Source organism: Strix uralensis, unplaced genomic scaffold (genome assembly GCF_047716275.1).
Source record: "Strix uralensis isolate ZFMK-TIS-50842 unplaced genomic scaffold, bStrUra1 scaffold_133, whole genome shotgun sequence".
NCBI lineage: Eukaryota > Metazoa > Chordata > Aves > Strigiformes > Strigidae > Strix > Strix uralensis.
Genome location: NW_027436772.1, coordinates 118,740 through 128,647, shown reverse-complemented (window position 1 = coordinate 128,647; position 9,908 = coordinate 118,740). Strand labels below are relative to the sequence as shown.

The 9,908-nt window shown below is 43.3% G+C and overlaps 1 long non-coding RNA gene across 1 annotated transcript; it reads left to right on the top strand.

The window, feature by feature from the left end:
- The first annotated feature begins 1,614 nt into the window (after positions 1-1,614).
- LOC141938553 (uncharacterized) lies at positions 1,615-9,852 on the top strand. Its single transcript, XR_012627326.1, has 4 exons — positions 1,615-1,727; positions 5,387-5,563; positions 9,413-9,507; positions 9,762-9,852. It is a non-coding gene; the product is annotated as an uncharacterized LOC141938553 (long non-coding RNA).
- Positions 9,853-9,908: the final 56 nt, after the last annotated feature.

Below are 9,908 nucleotides of genomic sequence, written 5' to 3'. Positions count from 1 at the left end.
AGATGCAAACTGTCCATCTGTCTGCACATTGTGTCATACAGCACTGTAATTACCTTAGATGTTCTGGGGTAAACAGGTATACTGCCCGGCTGTAGCCTCTAAAATGTACTTGTATACTGGGATACGTTATTGTAATTCTGCTTATCGTGACAACAGAGTTTAGAGCTGCAGACACCTTAAGAGAAGGGTATCCAGAATGGCACACAAAGCAAAACCTGGTCACGGTACACACACAACCTGTAGCACTGTCAGACAGCACAAGGGTTGAAAAGGCTCCAAACCTCACAGCTGGCAGCTTATAAAGAAACATAACGCATCCGTACTTACACTTTAAAAAATTTAAAAGAAAAGTTTTCCTCCGCAATTACCAATCTCTCACTGCAAGGCTTCGCAGTGTTGTCCCGTTCTTACGGGACACTGTCGCATGGCCTGGTCATAGCCCTGGACGCTACCCGTGACTTGCACGCCCCTCAGCAGTACCTAAAAGTTTTCACACACACATCCCCCGCTCCACAAGTTTTCACCCACCGTAGTGCCAGGGGAGAAGCGAGGGGAAGACCCCCCAGCACCGCTTCCCAGCTCCGCGACCCCGAGGTCGAAACCGCGGCCTCCTTCCCTCCTCTAGCGAGCGGCCGGCAGCCCGACAGCCCCACAACCCCTTACCGGAGAGCGCACGGCAGGCTGAGCGAGCCCAGCCACCGACCTCCGCCAGGCGAGAGCCGCTCGGCTCTGCCGAGCGGCCCTAGCAACCGTTGCGACTCACCAACAAAACTAAGGCACGGCCGCGATTCTTTTCAAATCTGACCAATGGCAGAGCTCGGCGCCGTCACGCGACCGCCGGCGAGGGAGGGCGGACGTTGCCGCGGCGAAAGGCTCGGCGGGAAATGTAGTCTGGGGGGGGCACGCGGCGGGGCCGGGCCGGGCCGGGCCGGGCAGCCCGGCTGGCGGTGCGGGGGGGAGGTTTCCTCTGAGGCGGCGGCTGGGCTTCGCAGTGGGGGCGCGCTGCGCTGCGAGGGGTGTTCTCTGAGGCTTCTGTGTTGCAGGCACCCAGAGTATGGAAATGTACGGATTTAGGTAACAAAAATCACCATAAGTTTCTCTTTAGACTCAGACAGGAATTCTTTGAACTTTAATAAAGAATGTCTGCCTGTTTTAAATTGAAATAAAAGGAAAAGTAACTTGAAAGTAGTCAATAACTACCAAAACCAAACGTTTGTCTTTCATTTGAAGAAAATGCCAGCTAGTGCAAGCAATTCTGTAAAAGAATAATTCTACACAGATCCTGTATCAGCTGCTTTGATGAGGTTGTCTTTAAGATTATATCCCATCTTTCGTTAAACAGAGGTTGTGTCGTATCAGTAAAAGATGTGTGCTTGATTTCAGTTCAGATGCAGACCATGTTGCAAGAGTCGGTGTGTTTTAACAGCAGAAAGTGATGCGATTTTGGATTTGAAATTGCTTGCCAAACAAAACCGAAAAGCTCTTGTAGACATTCTTTAAGACTTAGGCTAACTTTTTTAAAAGTATTTTAGTTTCTATCCTGAACAGAACAGTGAATTCAAACTACTGAACTAACCTAATGCCAAACCACCTTTTTCATACCAGGAAGGGACTGAGAATGGTTCTCAAATAAAGGGGAAAATTAGCTCCTGCGAGCAAACCTGAAAGTTGTTCTCTTCTACTTGTTGAAAAGGAAAACTGAAGATCTTCTCGGAATATTTTTCAAGGTATATTCCTAAAAATGTTGGGTGCTGTTTTCTGCAGAACTTGGGGCATAACAAAGCTCATAGTACAAGCAGTATTTTGGTTTTGTTTGAATATTAGATTTCTGAAACTGATTTTAAAATACTGCACATGCTGCGTAATTTAAACTAGTATCTCAAAGGACTACCATCAACATACTAAAAGAGCAAAACACAATCTAACATGTGCTCCTAGCCTCACACAAACCATGATAAAGAAAACATTACATCAGCATAACCAACCCAGCCTGTTTTGGAGTGGGAGATGATGAAACTCTATCTATGTAAATAACCTATATGGCTTTTCACCAATATATTCTCCTTAAAGTAGTTTATGCAAGGACAGCCAGTTGCAACAAAAATATCTGCTGCCAAAAGTGTTAACTCATTAGCTCCTGAAATTTGATTATGTTTCTTTTTAAGTCCTCTATAACTTGTGGAGCAAGGTTGCCACTCTGCAAGGGGAAAAGATTTTTTTTATGAATTACTTGTTACAGCTCTCATCATTACCCTTAGAAACTTATGCTCCTTATATTTGGGACAGGATTGAAAAGTTGTGGATAGTCTCCTCATCAGAGTGATGAGATGATGCCCTCTGAGACAGCGTATCTCGGGTAGCTTTTACACTGCTGTCAGAAGAAATTAGAGACACAGTCAACACTTCTGGGACTTGGCCCAGCATCCTTCAGCACATCTGAGCAGCAGCCAAACCAGAACTGGCTTCAGCGTCTTTGTACTCAACTCATCTTCCCCGGGGAACTGACAAAGCACTTCAGTTTCCCCTCAGCACTCCTGGTTCTGCTGCGCTTCCCTGTGCCCTGACAGCGCTGCCTTCCCATCCTGGTTGGAGGAGAGTCCTTCTTCTGCAGGGCTTGTTTGGAGCTGACTGGCAGGAAAGCTCCCGTTCCTTGTCACAGAGGTGCCTTGGAGGAAAATGGTGTGCTGCGTTACCTTCTTGGTAGTCTGCCATATCAGCCCCTTTTCACCTGTCTTTCAGGGCAGTGCGTGTCATTGATCTTGTGATTTGCACAGTCCTGTGGGTGCATTTCACACTGCCTTTAATTTGAACCTATATAGTGGTACCCTCGTTGGCCCAGTGCCATCAATTGCCTTCAGGTGACATTATTTCTAAGTCATATACAGCTGATTTTGTGAACTCATGACTTTGCAGGCTGTTGATTTGTGCATTCTTCTTTACTGATATAGGTATATTTTCCTTTATGTCTTTTAAGCAATAAGCTGCTTCTTCAGTGTCACATTTCCCAGTTCATCCAATATATTTTTTCCACAGCTGACTTTCAATTCTTCAACTATTTGCTTGTTTCCTGCTCAAGATTAGCTTTAAAGGCACAAACTTAAGAGAAAAATGACTTGAGTTTGTCCGTGTAATTGTTGTGCATCAGCGTGCATACGTTCAAGCCTTCCCTTGAACCGAGGGGCGCAGAGGCAGTCACTGGCAAGCAGACGATATTCACGTTGCGGTCCGGTGTCAGTCGGCCAGCACAGCGTCTCTTCCTTCAAAGGGACCTGAACTTACGTCAAATTAACGACGGGAGACAAGGTGACGGGGCCCGGAGCGCGAGGCCCGCCGTAACGTCCAGCCGTAGCACCTCGGCCCCACCGTCAAGGCCCCACCGGCCCCACTGGCCCGGCAGCGCTGGCGGAAGCCGCCTCGGCGCGAAGCGAGGCCACAGACCACCCGCCGCCGCCCCGACCCCGCCGGGCCCTCGCACCCAGCCCCGGCAGAAGGCGCCCGGCCTGGGGGCTGCCGCGGGCGCTCCCCAGCTCGGGAGGCGTCACCCCGGGGGCAGGTGACGGCGTCGAGGCCCAGGAGATCCGAGCGGGGCTGGGCGTCCCCGGCCGGGAGCAGGCGGGGTCCAGCCCTGCAGGGTGGGGGGCGGCTGGCTGGAGCCCCACGGCGGTGTGGGGCCGGAGCCGCAGCCGTCCCCGGCGGTATCTGTAGTCGGGGCCCTTTCCCCAGGGGCAGGGGCTTTCTGCCAGCCGCCGGCCTCCAAATGCTGCGGCTGTTTCGTGGGTAATTTGGTTAACTGAGTAATTGCGGGAGTTCGGGCAGGGTGGGAGGAAGGAGTTGGCGGATGGTCATGAGGCCGCTCCCTTGAGGTGCTCTGGAAGCATAAAATACAGTCTGGAAAATGAATCCCAGACCCACCGGCAAAGAGGGGGCTTGAGCAGCACATGGCAGTGTGAAATAGCCAGCTGGGGGCCTGGGGAGGAAGGAGGGGATCGCTGATGGGCTGCTGGAGGCAAGCCATAGCACCTGGTGCTGGACTCGGGCCTTGACACTTGGCCTCTGGCGGCTTCCCAGCGCCAGGGCTGGCTGCTGTGGCAAGTAAGGTGTTGGGGTTGCCTGTTGCCCTGTGGTCGTTTAAAGTCATTCACTGAGAAGAGAAGAGACAGGGAGCTCACAGCTGGAGGCATGGTTGTGTTAAGGCATGTTTAGGTACTGCTGCATGTGTGCTTTTCATAGATGCATTGAGGCCACCTGGTCCCATGACAGGGTTTTGTGTTATAAAAATGTGCTACATGTGCTCAGCATATAATTTTCAAATCTTCATAGCTTCATTTGAAAGCATGTACATGGCAAACATAGTATTACTCCTTGAGCAGGAGCTGTATTGTTTTGTATTGTATAGAAGAACTATATTTACTAAGATGTATGTTGTTCAATTTGAATAACTCAAGACTTAGTCCTTGGAAAGAGTGCAACTGAGACAAAAAAGCTATTGCTGTTTCTCCCTCCACCCTGGTTATTCATTCTACCCTTTGATTTATTGCATAATTCTCTGATGAGCTAAAGAGATCATTTCAGCTTTAACCAACCTTTTAATCTTGTAATTAAACCAAATAGTTTCAAAATCGATTATTCTCTGCAATACGGTAATATAAATGATTACTGTTTTGAAGGTCAGATCTAGCATTTTGAAATCAGAAACTTCTATCTCTCATCAACAGGCTTAAAAATGTACCTGAAAACATAATTGTGTGTCTTGGATCATTACGCTTACCAAGTGTATGAGTGTACTTAGGTTCTCAGGTCACTTTAATTCGAACAGCTCTTAAAGAAGCGTGTGTAACCAAGTGCCTCACAGTAATAGTGTTCTATACTGGCTCTAGCAACTAAAATAAGTGAATGGCTTGGATATTTTGAGGAATTAGTAATGCAGTTTTTTTCAGTATTAGTGTGCTGTATATTTTTTACATACATACATCCATCCATCCATCCATCCATCCATCCATCCATCCATCCATCCATTTAAATCTTTTGTTACTATGATTAGGAAGCTTTTCAAGGCAGGATCATTAGGGCCTTCCATTAGTGCAGTTGTACTCATGTTTGCCTAATACAGTGCATTCTTAACCTCACAGGAGCTTTTTAACATCATCACAGCATAAATGATGATAAAGTATGTTTCTTAAATGTTTCTGTGACATACCCTACTCATTTAAACTGCCAATCTGGAGTAAAATTTAATAGACTCTCAAGATGAATAATAATTGAGAAATATTTTGTGTATGTATGTGCGTATATATATATTTATATGTTTTACTACCAAAGGAAACTGAAGCTTTACTAACTGGAGGGGAAAAAAACCCAACTTTTATTTTTCTTCTGCGTTTTCTAGGGTCTTTCTGTAACTCTGGCACAGATGCTGTAAGACCACCAGTGATGGCTAAGTATTTTACTTCTTTATTGCTGAAAGGGGCTGAAGCATTTAGACAGGAGTTGGCTGATCAGGCCAAACAACACAGTATCACAGTAGTCAATGTAACAGCAAAAGTGGCCTCCGTTGGAGAAAATGGTAAGAACTGTTTTCACATTGTGACACAAGTATTTGTCCTGTAAATGTTTTGTCTGTTTGATTCATTTTGTTTGTCAGTGTCAATGTCTGATGCAATTTGTTGTCAAATGTCAAAACATTCAGTCTGTTTTGTCTGACTGATTCATAGTCATGTAGCAAATAGCTTAGCTATCAGGTATTTAAGATACATGTTGTGAATAGTAAAACTATTGTTTAAAAAATATACGGTCAAAGGTTTTTTTGTGAAAGTGTATTTATACAAGAAAAGATGACTGCTCTTAAATTGCGTGCTGTCTTATTTTTAAGAAAAGTCTGCATAGATGGCTTTTCCGTAGAACTGGTTGCTAAATATAGTTTCTGGGGCATTTGTGATGTGCCCCAGAAAATTAACTCCATCCCAGCCAGAGCCGGTACACTGTCTCACTTTGGGTTGTGATCATGCTGAATCATGTAAACCAGGCATTTTTGAGTTACTGGTAATCACATAACTGAAAACCTTGCCATAGAAAGCACAAGCAGAAAGAGTGACGGTTGGTATCAACTAGGTGTGTAATATTCTTCTCTCCTAGCCGACATTCTACTGATGTCTCAGGACATACTGTTAGAAATAGCTATACAGCTGGAATAATAAATCGAATCCTGTACTTAGAGAAGTCAGTATGAGCTTTGCCGCTGTTTTCACACAGCCATCTTAGTTTTCCTATGGGTTTCAAGGTTACATCCTTTGGACATAAAAATAGAGTGGTATGGTTAATGCAGAAGGACAGATACAGTACAGGAACACTGGCTACTTCAGAAAATGTTTTTTATATGTGCTGCTTATATTTCATGAAGGGTGTTTGAACTGTGTATCCAAATATTGTTTGGTTCCCTAAAATGTCCCCTTTTTTCTTTTTCTTTTTCTTTTTTTTTTTTTTAATTTCTAAACCTATGCCTATGTTCTGCAAATATTTGCATAATGTCTTTTTATCTCTAAGTCTGGGACTAGGCCTGTTTTGCACTTTTTGCCATACATGATGTTAATTATTTTTTTTTGCAGACAGTATGTTAGCTTGAAACCTCCAGGTTAAGGGCTGGGCATGAATTCCAAATCTTACTAGTAAAACTATTTCTCTCCATGTGTTGTTGATTCTTTTTCAATCATCCACAGAGCTGTGTAAATACCAACATGGGTAACCATTATTTAAAGGTAAAAATCTCAGGATTGACTTTCCTGAAATGAAACATATGTTTGAATTTTATTTCAACTGAGGTTTCAGAAGTTTTATTTCAGTTCCGGGCTGCTTATGGAAATTCTTCATGGTGTAAGAAATTCAAGCTTTAATCCTTAGGATTACTTTTTTGAGAATACTGTTTCTTCTTTTGTAGTGTTATATAAAACAGAGGCTGTAAATAGCTGTCTAATGGTCCCAGAGCCCTCAGAACAGCCCAGAAAACTTTACCAAAGGCATTCTGTTGCTCGTTACATTCTCAACTGTTGCTGTCCTCTTACTAGAAGCTTAACAAGATAAATAAATTGGAACATGAAGTCAATACATATCTAGAGTCATGCCATTCTGAAATGGGGAAACTGGCCAAGATACCAAGATATATCTAAATAAATATCAGATATTTATCTGATAGCTGAAGAAACTGAAAGATCTCCACTAAAGGGGGGTGTGTGTGTACATATATATATATATATATAGTTCTGTGTAGAAGCCAGAAGACTGGACACTTCTGTGTCTCAAAAATATAAGGTGCCTCAAAAAGATGTGGTTCAAGAGTAAGAAGCTTACTGCTCATGTAACATGGGCTAAATCCAAGGAGCAGGATATGTTACAGTGCAGCCATTACAGTATTTCAGTGTAGTATTACTCATCTTTCTGGCTCTGACACCCAAGACAGAGCTTCTTTTATCCTTGGCAAGTGTCAACTGTCTGTCTTGACCTCAGAAACTAGTGCCATTCTCTGATGTTATGTACCATTCCTCGGAATGTCATCATGGTTTTGGGCACTCAGGGCTTCTCCTTGAACTTAAGTGAAGATGTGACTGGAGTGGGATAGTCATGCCACTGACCTTCAGATGTTTTAACTTGGGCTTCCTGTAGAGCCAGTGGTGAGAAATGCTCAGAATAGTTTCAGGCCTAAGTTAAACTCTTGTTCTTTCCAGTTATGCTACATGGTACAGCTAAGCAATATAACCATAACCTGAATTGCCCCCTGGAGGAACCTTGCTTTCTAGCCGCTTAGTTTAGATGTTAAATTTAATGTCTAATATTGGGTAACACAGTTATCCTAAAGCATGATAAAAGGGCAAGGAATTAACATTTAGAAAACAAATTTCTTAACCAGTCACATCTTTAAAGGACTTGAAAATAATGGCTCTTTGACAATAACAAATGGCCCAGGGCATTTCCTGTTTTGGTCTGAGCTCATCTTCCTTTTTTTTTCTTTTGTAAGCTTATGTTTTAGTAGTATTTCAGGCTGGCCATTGCCCATCCTGTAGGAAAAACAGAAGGCAGGGAGCTTAATACACACTAGACATCTGCCCTGCATAGAATGAAGTCATACTCCTGAAAAGAAGAGCCTGTATTTGTGCCATGCGATGGGACTACAGTGTTCTTTGCAGTCCTTGAAGAGAAGCACAGTCTTCTTCCCTGAAAGTGCACCAGCAGATGAAAGATGATGAAAACTCATGAAGTCTCTGTTGCTTCTCAAAGGGTTGATTAATGAGCAGCTAGTTTTTTAAACATGTTTTTATACCATTATTTTCAGCCAAATCAGCAAGTAGATCCATGTGGCCAAACAGGTGCTGGGACAGCAGAAGAGCAGGCAGAAATGCTGGTGGGACAAAAGAGCAGGGCTGCTTCTCATCTATTAGGCAGTCTTAGATTGGCTAAATTGCTTCTGAAGTTGCATCTTTGGCAATTCTTCAGCAAGGAGTCAAATATGCAGGAGGCTGGCTGGATTGCAGCCTTTGGGCATATCCAGACTTGCAGAGTTAGAGAGAGTATTTCCAAATGTTGTTCAGCATAAAGTTCTCCATTTAATGCTGCCCTGATGTTGTCACAACATGCTGCAGCCAAGGATGAGAAGAGTTTTGAAGCAGGCCAGGCTTCCTTACTGAAAGTTTGCTCACAGCTGAAATCTGAAGAAATTGAAAGGTTTCCACTGAAATGATGAGTGTTACCAAGCACTGGCTGATCTGACCCTCTGTAGTCAGAATAAACCCCATTTTGCAAAAACTGAGCTGTAAACAGCAAAATTCTGTTGTTAGTAATTCAGTTTTGTGCATCTGAGTTTCCCTTTGCTGTTTCAACAGATTATAGGATCTGACTGCAGTTCCAGTCAGGTGCTTTTGTATAGTGTTGCCAAGTACTGTCATGTACTGCATCATGTATGGGGGTGCACTGAAGAATACACAGACATTTACAAAGCACCGTAAGATCTTTCTGGGTGAATGGCGTTATAAACCTAAGATAATTATTCCAACAATCCAAAAATTCTGTATAAAGCAGATTTTGGCATTGTGAAAAGAAACAAAACATGCAACAATTTAGGGGTAAGGGAGGAATCCTTTTATTTTAAGGATAATATTAGTATAAAGTTAGAAATGAGTAATTTTCTAACTCATTTCTAACTGGGTGACTCATGCTCTTGGCAAATTAATTATCCAAGACAAATGATTCAGAAATAGATGCTATAGTTTTATTATTTTTTTAATCAGATGGCTATTGCTGTTACAAATAAACATGAGGCTTGATTTCAGGTATAACAAATGTAGCTATACGCTGCAAATTATGCCACAGTGCTGCTTGAGTATGTGTTACACATGCCAATTTTTCTTATCTGATGTTTTGGTTTCAGTTTTAGGTGAATGCTGTAGTAGCTACTGGGTGTCTAAAGCAGCTGTGGCCACCAAGAATCTCAGCAGTGAACTTTGACAAGGGAAGTCTAATGTGGTATGTATTTCTTTCCATACAGGAACTGTGATTTATTAAAGCCTCATCACAGGAACATTCCTATGAACAAACTTTTCACCTCAGAATTCTTAATAAATTGTTTGATGAATATTATTGAGAACATTGACATGGGGATGATAGAAGATCCATGCCATCTTTGCTTGGGATGGATATATTGTATTGTTGGCTGTAACCCCCTGTCTCTGTTCTCTTTCTTTTTTTCTCCCTGCCCTGCCCCTCCTCCTTGGCTGCAGTTTGTAAGGGAATATCACAATGCAGGTCTGATCTGTTGAAACCACAGCTAATGCCCATGCCTGCCTCTGATGGGAAGAGAACACAGACCACAAGTTTGGGATTTCTAGCCTCTTTTTAGGCAAGTCTGTTGCTTATCTTCCCCTTTG